Raw genomic sequence first — 15,816 nt, forward strand, 5'->3', positions numbered from 1 at the left:
TAGTATACATTCAAGTTCATCACCCTGTTACGGAAACCAGTTTCTCTTTACTTCTCTTTTCCTATTAAGAGTAATATTTGAACTCCCAGGCTCAAAGCCTAGTGCCATCATTGACAACTTCCTCCTGTTCCCCTACTCCCAGAGTAGTAGGGGAGTAGTGCGCGCACACACACGCTCACACACACATACACACACACACCTCCTATACCCAATCAGGCAGGCAGTCCTACGTTGGCTTCCAGCATACTCTGGCTTATATTATCTGTGTCCTGTCAATCCTTATTCCTACCACTCCAGGGCAGACCGTGCGCACCTGCCTGAAATCCCAATGCAAAAGATGTGATCAGAAGGTACTCTGGGTCCAACTGGCAAATTTCCAAAGGACAGGTCTAAGCATGGTGTCCTCCGGTATGTAATCCAGGGATAATTACCAGAGGCAGTGACCTGTGGAAGTGAGGAGGGTCTTAGGAAAAACAATTTAAGCTGCAAGTAGGCACAAGGGCACCATAATCATACCCGAGAAGTCAGAAACCAAGGAAGAGATTGGAGAAGTCGGAAAGAACCCCCTGAACCTAGGCTCAAGTGTTCACTAAAGTTTTCTCAAAGTACTTTCATCTGTGGTATGAGGGAGGAGACATAAAGGGCACAACATGAGGTGATAGCTCTTGTATGAATTAATGTAAGTACCTCCTAAGTGGCTTCAATGCTTTCAGAGACTCTTACTGCTATGCACCCCACCCCCCATCTCTACCCACCACACCATCCAGCACAAGCTAGCTGGATTCATCTTCCTCATGTGCAACAACTCTGATTGTGTTTCTCTTCCACTCAAACCTGTTCAGGGCCTTCCCACCACCACAGCAATGGTGCCCCACATTCACACTATGTTTACACCTGTATCTCCCAGGAAGCCTCTAGTTTAGAAGCCATGTTTTATGTTATCTCATTAGATTTTTTCAGAGGTCATTTGTTTTTATTCCCATGGTCAAGACAAATACAATAAAATATCCTTGTCAAGGGAATAAAGGGGTTTTTGTTTTATTTTATTTGTGGGAGAGAGTGTTGCCATTAACATAGAGAAGATTTTTTTTTTTTTTGTATTCAGAAAGATCACTAAAATACACATAAATTTATTCTTATGGCTCTGCTCTGGATAGTTAATAAGTATCAGACTTGCTGATTCATCTCACTGATATGACTAAAGCCAGTTATAAATTTGCAGTCCCCAAAAGGAATTTGAAAAGAAAACCCACAGCCGAATATTTTTATTAAATTAAACAAATATTTATTGAATATCTACTGTTTTTTTCAATCACCATTTTCAAGGCTGAACAGGAAACCAACAAAATAAAGACACAGCCTTTGCCTTCAAGCAGCTGATAGTATGGTGTGTGAGAGAAAAAAACTTCACAGAAATCACTTTAATGTAAAGCACAAAAATACATACAAAAGTGACATGAGAGAAGTATAAAATATTAAGGGGATTGAGAGGGAAATGAAGTAAAACATGAAGATGAATAATGCTCATATACTAAATAAATAAGACTAAAATAAAAGAATTGGCCAGATTCTGATATCGGTAAAGCGTAATTAACCAATAACCAATAATGCAAGTAAGAGATGAGGCAGAAAACACAAAGTCAATTTGTCTTTGGACAATTCATGGATGAGAAGTCAATGTGATATCAGGTTCAAAACTAAAGATCTCTCAGTGAGTGGTTTTGTTCAATATCCAATTAGCAAATTTTTATGTAAACTATCCAAGAGAATCAGAATTCCAAGGGCCATTCTTGAGGTCTAAGGATGTTGCTTGGAGTTTGTGAGATTCTTAGGGCAGGGGAGTCACTGGGTGAATTTAACAGTTAGTATGATCAAAGAAAGGAAAGGTACACTGCCTCCAAGATTTTCTACGAGACCTGATTCTTCGTTAAAACTTCAATGTAGCTTCTATTTCTGTATTTGCTTCATACTGAACAAAACATAGTGACTGTATCAGCAAAGCTCCAATATTTGAACACTGGTAGTCAACTAAACCGGTGACCAGGCAGCAAGTGACATGCTATCTAAAGTTGCAGGACCTAGGGTTAAAGTCTGGTCGTATGGCTCACTAGTGCTGTGACTTTGAGCAAATCACTTAGTTGTAACCCCCTGAGCCTCCGTTTCCTCAGACACAGAATAAAATGTGAGTAATAGCTACATAACAGTTATTGTCTAAAGCGAGATAATGTACCATGGAAGCCATTTGTAAACTGTACAGTATCACACAAATGGTAATTCACGTCATGAGAGAAACAAGGAAACTAATTAATTACTAAATACTATTGTGTAGGTTTTTGTGTGGAGAGTAAAAGATGAGAGATTTACCACCCATAAACATCCTTCACTGTGATCTAAAGTAAGGAGACAAGAAGACGGATAGGCAGGAGGGAATACTATGAAATGATATAGAAGCAACCCTCAGTTTTTGGATGCTTAAAAAATGTTCAATGGGGAAAAAAATGTGCTTTGTTCATACTACTGACTTAATTAATGCTTGTTGACTGAACGACGAATAAATGAAGGGGTAAGGTACTGAATGTGGGAATGAGTGAAGGTAGAGCCAAGTGAGATGCCTGAAAAACAAGGCAGGAAAGGGGCACCTGGGTAGCTCAGTCGGTTAAGTGTCAGACTCTTGGTTCGGATGAGGTCATGATCTCTGGGTTTGTGAGTTCAAGCCCCGCTTCGGGCTCGGTGCTGACTGTGCGGAGTCACCTTGGGATTCTCTGTCTCCCTCTCTCTCTGCTCCTCCCCCATGTGCACTGTCTCTCTCCTTCTCAAAATAAATAAATAAATAAACTTAAAAAAAAAAAAAAAAGCAGGCAGCATCAGGCTGTGTAAACAGTGGAAGAAAATAATTTTGGAAAAATGAAAAACCATGTAGTCCAAGAAGCTAACAGTAACGGACTCCATTCACACAGGCTATAACGGCAAAAGAAACAGCAGTCATGGTGAGCAGGGACTGAGTCTAGGCTTCATATCATTTTGGTAATACTCATTCATAAGTACCGATACCTTCTTCAGTTACCTTAAAACATAAAGGACCCAAACAGAAGAGTTGTATGCATCCGAAAAGCTATAAAAATGACCCTACCTAAAAGGAAACATTTTGAAGGCCACAACACACTGAAGCTCAAGGGTCCACTCTGAATTCTACGTGACAGCAGGAAAAATTATACCAAACCCATAGAGAGCACAGAGTAGATCTAATGTGCAACTTCATCAGATCTTTATAAAATCTGCTAAAATGAGTCCAGAGAGAATGGATTAAAAGTTTTCCTCACTTTTATTTTCCATATTTGTGTAAGTAATGACATACATATTTTTTTTAATTTATTTATTTTTATTTTTATTTTTTAATATCATTTATTGTCAAATTAGCTTACATACAACACCCAGTGCTCATCCCAACAAGCGCCTTCCTCAATGCCCATCACCCATTTTCCCTTTCCCCCACCCCCCTTCAGTTTGTTCTCTGTATTTAAGAATCTCTTGTGGTTTGCCTCCCTCCCTCTCTGTTTCTATCTATATCCCCCCTCCCCATCCCCCATGGTCTTCTGTTTAGTTTCTCAAGATCCACATATGAGTGAAAACACAATATCCGTCCTTCTCTGACTGACTTATTTATTTTATTATTTGTAAATTAAATTTGGATTTCAACAACTTCCGACTCCCAAAATTACTAACTATAATAACTATGTAACTCTCAGCTAAGTAATTACTGCTCTGAAACGCAATTTCCTCAAGTGATTATGGTATTCTTCATTTTCACTTTAAAAAGATTAAGCACCTATAGCACAGAGCCCAACTCATGGAACATATTAATAATTTTCACCTTCCTTCTTACTTTTCCTCAGCTTAAAGAAGACATGCCACTTACATAGTTCTTAAATAATTATATCTAATGCAATGAAAAAATATCAATCTGAGCATATTGTTAAAGGACCATAGGTCAGCTAATATTACTTTTAAAATGAATAATTTCAAGACCGGTCGAAAGAACTGGCTTCGCAAAAGAAACTGGCAATGAATGAAGAGCAGTATTATTGATTAAAAGATAAAGCCATCTGTTTTTACCATATTTTACAAAAAGTGTCATGAAAGAATGGTCACTCTAATGGTGAGGGTTTCCCTTTCTTGTCTTAGTAACGGTTTTCTATCTACTGCCAATTTGGGGTAGCAAATTTTTTAGATGTATCATTTATAAAACATATCCTCACTTGGGCTCATGGACAAGGCCAGGTTCACAGATAAAGTCATGGACAGATTGCTGATTATACACAACACGGACATCTTAAAAGAACCACACCAATTTCATATGAAGTGTTTCCTTACCAAAGGAAGTATTTGGTTTGAGAAAATGTACTTATCTCTATGCGTTTTGTCCTCAATGACAGCCTAAAGAATCAGTCACATGGTTAATAAGACGTTACGTATTATGTTTAAATAATGATTATAACTACCATTACCACTACTAATCATCATCATAATCACTACTAGTTATTGAGCCCCTACCACCTGCCAGGAGTTTAATCCTCACATAATCTTATAAATTTACTTAACTAAAAAAAAAATTATTTTAAAACAGAGTGATTCCAATGAGCTGACTTTTAAGCAAAGGCTCCCAGAACTCACAGTGTAATAAATAAGGAGAAGGCCAACTATATTCAATGTCCACACCACGTCCATTCTCAGGTAGCACTTACGGAACATAATCGGTACAGTCTCCCAAACATCCCTTAGGTTAGGTCCCACCAACTGAAATTTAACTGTAACACCATGGGGTACTTTGGGAATAACTGTAAAGGCCAACCTTGTGAGTACATAGAAAATTAAATGTGGCAGACAAAAACATTTAGGTTAGTGGTGCACAATATTAGCTTTCATTTTGTAACATCTATCACAGCTGTTGAAGAATTAAGGTTTGGCTCTTGAAATTTTTTTAACACTTCTCTTCCTAATGAGTTTTTCATCTAACTGCCTTACATCCCTTTAATTATCCAAAATATTTTTTCTGAATAGCATCTCACGTGCCCATAACGATGGAAATTATTGCTCGCAAATGAATCTTGGGTCATGAGCCTTACAGGCAAAATTAAAAGATGTCCCAAGGTTTCTGCGCTTGGTATTTCCATACTCGTTGAATACGCAAAAGCCACACTAAACAAATCAAGCTCCAGGGCAGTTGTCTCAAGGGAGATTATTTTAGACAACCCTAAAGCAGTTGTTGGCATCATATAAATTATGCAGCAGTATCCCTGAAAAACCACGTGACCTCAGCATGTCTTAAGATGCCCATAGGTGAAGCAGACACTGTTAGTTTGGTTTTGAACACTGCTCCCCAAATGGCTAGATGCTCTTCTCTCTTATTCATTATCATCCCTCAGGTTTTTACATAGCCTCCATTTATTCAGAGGAAAATTAATAACAAGCCACACAGTTTAGCATAAAATTTAAAATATCAGAACCTCAAATCTCATGACCTGGACTAGAAATACAAATATTTTTCCAAATGTTCTGTTACTGTGCAAAGGGTTAATTAAAACATGAGTTTGCCTGGATTAAAAAAATAAAATAAAATAAAATAGCCGAACCTTAAAATCAGTATCATTTAGACTTCTGATGCCAAAAATCTGTTTGACAGAGCAGGTTTTACTATGCTGACATTTTAGCAGTAGCCAAAGTCCTGTTCCCACTAAATTCTGTCTTGGCAACACCAGTAATTTGCTAAGAGCCTAAACTCCTCTTGGTGAGGACTTCTCCACCTCAAGAGTTTTCCACAGATTCACAGTGCGACGAGGACGTTGATTTGAGTAAGACTTTAAGGTTTCTATTCTTATCGTAGAAATCAAACTTTCTGTAAAATGAGAACGGCTTAACATAAGGAGAGATGCTAATTTACTCAAAACGTTCAGCAGGCTTTAGATTGGAATCTGAGGCAATATAATAAAATTATACATAAATACCTCACTAACGGTAAAATCCGATATTCTTATATGACCCCAAGATTCTTAATAAGCAAATAATTATTAAAAGAGTAAATGGGGGTGCCCGGGTGGCTCAGTCAGTTAAGTGTACGACTCTTGGTTTCGCCTAAGGTCATGATCTCACAGTTCATGAGATTGGGCTCTGTGTCAGCACAGAGCCTGCCTGGGATTCCCTCTCTCCCTCTCTCTCACTGCCCTCCCCTTCTCTCTCTCTCTCAAAATAAATAAGCAAACTTTAAAAACAAAACAAAAATAAGAAAAAAATAGTAAATAAAAGGATATGTTCCCAGCTATCAATGACCACATTTTCTAATCTTCTCATCTTTCTAACTGGGATATTTCCAGAAATATTGTAAAAACTTGCAAACATGTTCATTTAGATAGCATCCCAGACATCTTTCACGGGTAGTAAGGGCCTCAAATCATTACTGCCTAAGTTTCACATAAAGCTTAATATTTTGCTTGAAAGATCTTTTCAAAAATTCTGAAATCAAACCATATAAAAAGAACTTGACTCCACTTACCCAGCAGCTGAATGTTACTGAATCGGTAAAAGAGTGTTCCAACCAAGTCAATTCACTTAATTTTTCAAGTCAATCTGATTACCATTGTCTTTTTAAAAATTCAAAGACTCCACCTAATGAGGAAAGGAAAACAAAAAGAAAAACAAATAATGTTTAAGCCAGAGTAGCATAGGATCAATACATTAACAACACAGAAATCAGATCAAGATTACTGTTAAATCCTCTCCCAAGTTACCGTACTGCTTAAAAGTATAAAACAACAAAAGCATCTGCCAACTGAAATTTACCAGTTTTGGATAAAATGAATATGCAAGCATAGAGAAAACAATAAAATAACACAATAAATGTGAGAGCAGAGACTTTATTGTCAGTGCTGATTGACACACAGAAACAATGACTATATAATGCAAGTTAGGATATGTAAAATTAGATGGCAACCGATTGCTTTGGGATTTGGCTCATTGATTCTTATTAATTTACTGATGCAATTAAAATGCGTAGGCTTAAACTCTAGTTACACATAATCTCTATTGAGGAATATAAACTAATACCTAGATAGATCATTTGGAGAGAATGCACTGGCATGCATGAATTTCCAAATCATTCTTCGAAGGTTATACCTCGTCTCCCACAGAGAGTGTTTATTCTCCTACAGACCCATAAACAGCTTATGGTTTATAAATAATATCATTTAATTCCATTTTCTTTACCGGCAGACACACCGTTTCTGAAGCCCGAATATTAAACTAGTATTTCAGTTCCAAGAGTAAGTTTGAGAGAAAGCAAGCTATATCTCAACTGATGAGAGCCTAAAATAAATGGGATGCTGGAAGGCTGAGCAGAAGAGTGAGATTACAAAATTGGACAGCGTCCAGCTACTCCCGAATCAAGTCTCCCCAAGATAGATTTAGTATGTTTTAAAGTCCCAGAACATCAAATCCAACCATATCCACGTGAAAATTTAAAAACCTATTCCAAAGCCATAAGCACATGATTTTTTATTATGCAATGTGGAATTAGCTACATATTGCCACTCCACTAATCCCACCACACCTATTAGTGAAATTAATTGAGCTCATCTCAGTATTTAATAAAGGTTGATACAGATTTGCTATCCACTATTAGAAGGTAGATGCTCAAAAATAAACCTAACCCAGAACAAACCAAAAACATTCCTAACAGTGGAGAAGACAAATAGCAATAATTATACATACTAAGTAGAAATCCACAGCAATCACTGGAAATACATTTTCACTTCCAAGACAATCCAATGTCTAGATTCTAGACTTACTGCTGTTCAAGAAATAATTATCTAGAAAATTGAGATGGATATGATCTCAAAAGACTTCTTCATTCACAAAGACAAACAGTCTTGATTATTATGCTAGGGTTCTTGCCATAAATATGACAAGATAAAAGTCAAACGGTTTGGTTATTTTAAATTATCCTGGATCAACAAATATAAGCACCTAAAGGAGCTGCAAATGGTACAACACACACATTTCTCACACTTGAATATCTAGAGCTGTGAAAATATTTTTGTACTTTTCTAGGCCTTTATGGAAGTTGCAAAGGCTGTTTCAAATAATGTTCAGAAGATGGCTTTATAGTGTCACCTCTGAATTCTTGCCATGATGGCTTTGGGCTAGTACACTGTTTAGCAACTTATAGCCTTATGTTAGTCATTTTCCAAGAAAGCGTGAGGGCGCTTCCCCTCACGATGCAAAATGACTTGAAGATTCTTAGGAATCCTTTTCTCGCTGGTTTGTCAACATAAGTGAAATTGACCTGTACCAAAGTTTAGATCTACCATCACCTTTCTGTGCTTGCTTATTTCTTAGCGTACTGTTCTCTTAACATGTAGTTCTTGCCCCATAAAGGGACTTAAATGACTTGAGCGTGGCCAGTCATTAAGCCAGTATCTCAAAAGGTCTTACATCTATAGTACAGCAAGTATGTTGTCGTTTTAATCTGACTATGCTTATTGGAGTGGTCTGTGATTTCAAATTACTTAGGAATATTTCAGTGTTGATATTACTAATGCATGGTACCTCATATCAAACCTCACAAGCAGTTAAGTACAAAATATATTAGTCATCTGTATGGATGATTCAGATGAATGACTGTTCCTAATTAGCACAGAAGATACAGATTTGTTGCCTGCATAACAGGTGAGCCTCATGTGTACAAACCACAATACAACATTCTTTAGAAATGTTCACTTCCTTAGAAATGAGCAATGACACCTAAGATACCACAATAAGTTCTCTACAATTTCTATACCACACAGTAGTGCAGAGCCTAAAATAATTTTATAACCTGATGAAAGCAGTTGAATCTAAACCTTCTTACCTTCAATTTGTTTTTATTGCCTGCCTCAACACAGGAGGAAAAAGGAAAAAAAAAAAACAAAACACCTCAGTCTGCGGTATTTTGGCTTCATCAGAAAATCTAAATGCATCTGAAACTGTGTGGTACAGTCAGTTATGTAGTCTAAACAATCGAGTAATTTGTCATTAGCTAATAGTTGATCATGCTTGTTACCGATTGGTCTATATTTATATATAATAAATCAGATGTAGCCACAATGCTGCACCTAAGTGACTTTCTCTAGCTTAATGATTTACCCCATGTAGTATAGAGGAATCATGCTCTCTGAGTTGACCAGACCACTCCCTGAGAGCGCTTTCGTTTAGTAGCATTTGGCACCCTGGAATAAGGTTGGGAACTTTGATGTCTTTATACCTCTGGACATATCCTTAATCCAGGTCCAGAGGAGGTCATCAAACACCCTCCTTCTATTGATGATGAGACTGAGACTCAGAAGGTCACAGTCATTTGCCCAAGGTCATGCAACTAGAAGGCAGACTTCCTGACTACTATTCCACTATTTTCCCTTTACATCATTGAGCTTCTCTGAGCACCAATGATACTAAAGATGCTTCCCAGTTTAGGATGAGAAGGAAATGCAGAAGGCCACGAGTGCAAAGTGAGTGGGAACAGGTCAGCAAATACCACCGGCTCCACACCACCCTCTGCATCACGGTTAGAAGTAACGTGCTTCTTTGTAAATCTAGTAAAAACCTGGCCACGGAGAATAAAGAAACAGAATAACTGAACTGTTAGAGACCCAAAACCCCTTGGCATATTTTGGCAGAGTTCCAAAATAACATTTGGGAAGCAGTGCCCTAACAGCCAGAGTTAATACAGCTGCCCTACTTAGTCATTTATATTATTTTTCTTTAGAAATACATAATGACATTGAAGACATTTATAACCAAAAAAAAAAAAAGAAAAAAAAACAAAACAACAACCCTCTTAATCCCATCACCCAAACATAATTATTTTCATTTTTAAAAATTTTAATCTAGTATTTATTTGTCCCTATAAGCATATTTTCACATAGATGTTCTCATAACACACATATAACAACAATGCATTCTAACTTGTTTTCATTTATTATTTGATACACCTGTTCTACATTTTCATGTAATTCATATAGTTTTCATTTTTAGTAGCCACATAATATTTCATAGTCAGCACACTTAGTCATTTCCTTAACCATTTCTATATGCAGGAACATTAAAGATGTTCTTGTTTATTTTTAACACTAGAGATACTACTCATCCTTAAAAGAGTAACAGAAATAATATTATCAAATCAAAGAGTATGAGTATTTTTATGGACTTCACATTTATAGCCATGTTGATTCCAAGAGACTGAAATCACCTACAAAACTACCAACGATATCTGAACATTGCATTTCCACCAAACCTCATGTTTTTATATGACTAAATTCTTTGGTGGTTTATTTAATGTAAAATGGTACTTTCGGGTTGCCTTTTTATGTTAATGGTGACTGTAATCATTCTCTCATGTAAAAATAATTTCATTGTCTCTCATTTTTAATGTAAAAATTATCTCTATTCATATAATTTGACTACTTTTTGGTCCTATTTTTTCCTGTGAATTTAAATGACCCTTTAATATGATGCATATATTAACTTTTCTACAAACTGTTCTGTAAGTTTATTTATTTTTAGATCTTTAACCATTTAATATATCTGGCATGTATTTGGATCCACAGCAGGAAGTACATACTCAAATATTTTTGACAAACTCCAAGTTATCCACAGTACTATTTACTAAGCTTGCTATGTTATATTTTAACTCTGTATTGTCTCATAATGGATCCATGATGGGCTTCCCATTTTGTCACACTGATCTACATATTTAAATTGGAACCTTTGTTCAGACTGAGTACATATAATGTGAGTGACATTACCTTATGAACTTGCTGTTAATGTGTTGGGCGGTTTTAATTACCGTTGTTGTTTTACAGTCTATTTGAATCTACAGTAGGGCAAGATTTCTATTTTTGCTCTCTTTTTTTCAAACGCTCCTTGATATTTCCTTAAGTGCACACATATACCTGCAAAACTCTTACCCTTTTTTCCCTGATTATATTATTTGATTAAGTGTAATATTTGCCCTCCACATTCAGCCATACCCAAAAAAATCCCATTAAAAGTTTGAATAGAATTGTGTTGAATCACATATAGAGGCATCCTTTCAATATTTTGTTCTGCCATGTCAAAAACAGTGTATTATGGTGCATTTCTATGTTTATTACATTTTTCACATTCAATAATCATTTGCATTCTAGAAGACTCTTGGTTCTGTGTCTTTCCTCATTTCCATTTCACTTGCTTGGAAACACTGAATTCCTCAAGTCCAGCAACTGAATTGTGTCACCAGATCCTCTGAATAATATTCTTTACAAGTAGGCAAACGCTGATTAAACAGAAAAGTGTTGTAAGTTCTAGCTTAAATAAAACATCTTAATTGCCTCAACAAAGATGAGATTACACTGTGTATAAACGACACAACCACCCCAATCATATTCCAATCATATTATTTTCTTGGTATATCCACAAGACGCAGCCCTGAATTCATTTAAAACATAGCTGAAGGGCTGAGATACCTAGTATGTTCCTCTATCTCCGATCCCAATGTCTCTCATTTCTGCTGTGAACTAGGTTTAAAGGTAAAGCAAAACCAACAATGAACTGCACCTAACTTAAATTATATTAATCTTTTAAACTCAAATTTGACTAAGAATACTCTACATATTGTCGAACGTTTAATGATGTCCAAGTGTTATTCCTCTTCCTTGATATACCAAACCTGGGGACTCTCAAGGAATCTTGTATTTTATAAAATGTATGAGTACCTGAAGAATTCTAGACACCATAGTGAAAAGGAAGGAAAGACAAATAGAAGAATGGGAGGGGAAACACCAGGAATATCTGTGCGAAGGTAGGCAAATAAGGACAGAAGCTATTTTCCATCCACACTGTGAACGTCATACTATGTGTCAGGTTGACTGAAAGCATGAGTGATGTGCTCCTCCAATTTCCTGAAGAAAGAAACACATAGAAAATGTGGCAAATATTTAATCTAAGCCTTGTTTCCTGAAAGACTGCAAGATGCCCACAAATTTTCTTTCCCAGAGTTCAAAATAGCAAGCTGAGTGGGTGTAAGCACTTCAAGTGTAAAAAGCAAAAAAAAAAAAAAAAAAAAAAAAAAAAAGGTAACTAAGGAAAAGGAAATCATATACTTTTTGCTCTTCAGTAGGAGAATTTTGAAAGAAGCCAGGTAAAGGGATTTTAATGATTTAGATCTAAAGTTGTCTTGAATCAGAATATAAATACAGTCTTAATACTCTGGTCACTTTTAAAGGTTGCAGTTTCTATGTAAAGAATAAATTTCCAACCTCATTGTTATTGTAAGACAGGCAGTTTCACCCTAATACAGCCAGATACTAAATGACCACAATACAACATTGACAAAAGGGAAAGTTGAAGGTTCCTGGGGTCTCTACCCCTCCGAGGAAGAGAAACCTTCCTCTACAATGCTTTTTTTTTTAAATGTTTTATTATTTATTTTTGAAAGAGAGAGAGAGAAAGGGAGAGAGAGAGACAATGAAAGCGGGGGAGGGGCAGAGAGAGAGGGAGACACAGAATCCAAAGCAGGCTCCAGGCCTCTAAGCTGTCAACACAGAGCTGATGTGGGGCTCAAACCCACAAACCCTGAGATCATGACCTGAGCCAAAGTCAGATGCTTAACCCACTCAGCCACCCAGGCGCCCCTCGACAATGCTTTTAAAATTTTAACATGCTTATGAGTCACCAGAGAAGTTTGTTAAAATGTGAATTCTGATTCTATTGGTCTGGATGGGGTCCAACTTTTGGGAGTTCTCTGGTGATGCTCATGTGCTGGTCTGAGGTGCACATTTTCAGAAGAGCGGTTGTAGTCTGTAATAACCGTTTACCAACAGCCACACAAGAGAAATAACAATCAATTAAGAACATTTACAAGGTGGGGTGCCTGGGTGGCTCAGTCGGTAAAGAGACCAACTCCTGGTTTCAGCTCAGGTCATGATCTTAGGGTTCGTGGGATCGAGCCCAACATCAGGCTCCACACTGATAGCATAGAGCCTACCTGAGATTCTCTCTCCCCCTCTCTCTGCCCCTCTCCCTGCTTGCTTGCATGCTCTCTCTCTCTCTCTCAAAATAAATAAATAAACTTTAAAAAAATTAAAACTTAAAAAAAATAAAAGCACATTTGCAAGGTATCTACCATTGTTCTAGCTGTTTAAGAAATAACAAAGTACACAATAACAAAGCCCTGAGTCAACAATTAAAAATTATTTTAAAAAATTAAGTGCTGAATGTCAAAATGTGTGGTAATGATTCTAAGTATAACAGAAGTTGAGAACAGGAAGAGTTCTGTAGGGTTTAGAAGAGTGGCAAATGGCTTCCCAGATCAGGCTGGACTTGATCAAGCCTCAGGTTCAGGGTGGTGGTGACAGGGAGAGAGCAGGGGACCAGAAGAGGCAATGTTGGAAGGGACACTGAGAGTTCCAAAAAGAGAAAACTGCTTTGTAGATGCAGATATTATCATTTGAAATTTTAACCTGAATTCACTTCTAACTAGGTGAAGGGAACTTCTGACTTTGTTTAAAATTTGTAAGTTTGGGGGCGCCTGGGTGGCTCAGTGGGTTGAGTGTCCAACCTTTAATTTCGGCTCAGGTCATTGCATCAGGGTCATGGGATCAAGCCTTGCACCTGGCTCCATGCTGAGTGTGAAGCCTGCTTAAAATTCTGTCTCTCTTTCTCTCCCTCTGCCCCCTCCCCCACTCGCACTGTCTCTCTCTCTCTCTCTCTCTCTCTCTCTCTCTCTCTCAAAAAAAAATTTTTTTTGTAAGTTTGGGAATTATAATGCTATTCCAGGGAATAAAGAAATGGGTACATGTGCCTTAATCTTATGCAAATTTTCTCCACTGGCAACAGCAACAGTATTATTAATGACATTTTAGGCTTAAGCCTGGTAGCACAAAATTACCATTTTTATATATATATTTATGCATATGTATGCATATGATATGTATGCTTTTGATTAACATATGTCTCTAATGATTAACAATTTTAAAAGCACTGGAATATAACTTTTCACTACAATAGAATTAAGAGACTTCTGTGATTTGGAGCACTGAATTTTACTTTTATTATAAAAATAAACACTTTTTTTTTCTATAAAATACTTTTAGATGACACATACCCACACACACCCTCAGCTCCGGCATTATTCTTCCCTTTCCTCCCACACTGGCTGACAATGGGAAAGAAAACACATCCAGAAACAGAATGAAATTATTAATGAATTATACCTTAGTTGGTGTTTAAATCTCCTTAGAAAGTTTTTTTCCTGTCAACCTACAATATGTTCGATATATTGTCCAGTGGATTTAACAGAAAAGAAAGAAAGAAAGAAACAAAGAAAGAAACAAAGAAAGAAACAAAGAAAGAAACAAAGAAAGAAACCAGAAGATTGCAAAGGTCACTATAAACTTGAAAACTCAATCTCTAAACTTTATTTACTGAAAAAGAAATTACAGGGAGAGGTGGTACCTATAACCTGCAGGAGGGAAGGGAAGTGTTTGAAGGAGAAACGGTACATTCTAGCATTCCCAGGACAGGTCAACAATCTTACTGACCTCCAGTTCCATCTTTGGAACTACCGACGTCACTTTATTGTAAGCAGTGAGAAATGACATATGGAATACTGGCAAATATTGCATTTCCTATTAATGTGAAATGCCGTAACTCTGGTTTACCAGCACCCCTCTCCCTTACCGGTTCCTGCCTACGAAACCTCCCTGTGTTTGCTGGAAGATGTAATTTAGGAATGGATTATGGCAAAAGTCTGCAATTTCAAAGTATCTAGACTTGAATGTTAAAGTGATGTTAAATGCATCACTATAGCTGTGCTAAATAAGGCTCTAGTATCAGGATGAACCAATGGACTTACCAAATGCCCACTCTGATACACACACACATACAAGCACTCTTGACCAACCAGAAAAAGATATTACTACGAGCACACTAAATCATTACTCATGAATGGCTTGCAAAACACTAAACAGAATGCCAACACTCATGCCCTAAAAAGACCGTGAAGTTTGTCTTCTACAAATGTCTTCCTCTTTCTACTCTGAACGTTTTCAGGTGTCCTCCCCTAACTAGGTCATGGCATCATGCAGGCTGCATTCCCCAACTCCTGCAAAAAAGAGCTAATAATCGTTTCATACTTGACTGCCAAAAATGTAATGTGTTCTCATTAGGGAAAACAACAAACCCACCAACCTTATGACTTTGTAAAACTTCATATAAAGAAAAAAAAATAAATAACGGTTGGGAAAGAGACATATTTGGGGAATGGGTTTTACTAGAATAGAAGCAAGAAACCCCTTCTGTGGGAAATGCTGTTACCAACCCTATAAAGATACAGTGCACTTAGACCAGAACAAGATATGGTCTGCTTTCAGTTTTCTGAGGCAGTTCTATTTGAATTGAATTGGCCCTTCAGAAGACAGTTCATCAATGATAAATTCCTTCTCTCTCTCTCTCTCTCTCTCTCTCTCTCTCTCTCTTTCTTTCTCTCCCACCTGGATCTAGCCTTTTCATTAGTTTTAAGGCATAATGCCATTTTTACTTCTTTGGTATGTATCATTATAGTCTTCTGTGTTTATGGGTACACCTGCTTTTAGAATTAGCAACAGATACTACCAGAAGTCACAGGAGTTAAATTTACAACAGCACAGACCTCTAACTGCAAGCCTGGAACCATGGTGGGAAACAGGTTCAGTTAAGAAAGACTTCCTCAGCCAGAATTTACGTCCTCACTAACCAGGCTGCCAGGCCTAG

General features: G+C 37.1%; 1 protein-coding gene across 6 annotated transcripts in view; it reads right to left on the reverse strand.

Annotated features, from left to right (window-relative positions):
* Positions 1 to 15,816, reverse strand: part of HIVEP2 (HIVEP zinc finger 2) — a 207,168-nt gene that overhangs the window by 83,664 nt on the left and 107,688 nt on the right. For all 6 annotated transcript variants that reach the window (XM_049654471.1, XM_049654473.1, XM_049654468.1 and 3 more), the window contains one exon: positions 6,548 to 6,660. The gene's annotated coding sequence lies outside the window, so the exon portion shown is untranslated. The remainder of the gene's footprint in view (positions 1 to 6,547; positions 6,661 to 15,816) is intronic.

Source organism: Panthera uncia (genome assembly GCF_023721935.1).
Source record: "Panthera uncia isolate 11264 chromosome B2 unlocalized genomic scaffold, Puncia_PCG_1.0 HiC_scaffold_24, whole genome shotgun sequence".
NCBI lineage: Eukaryota > Metazoa > Chordata > Mammalia > Carnivora > Felidae > Panthera > Panthera uncia.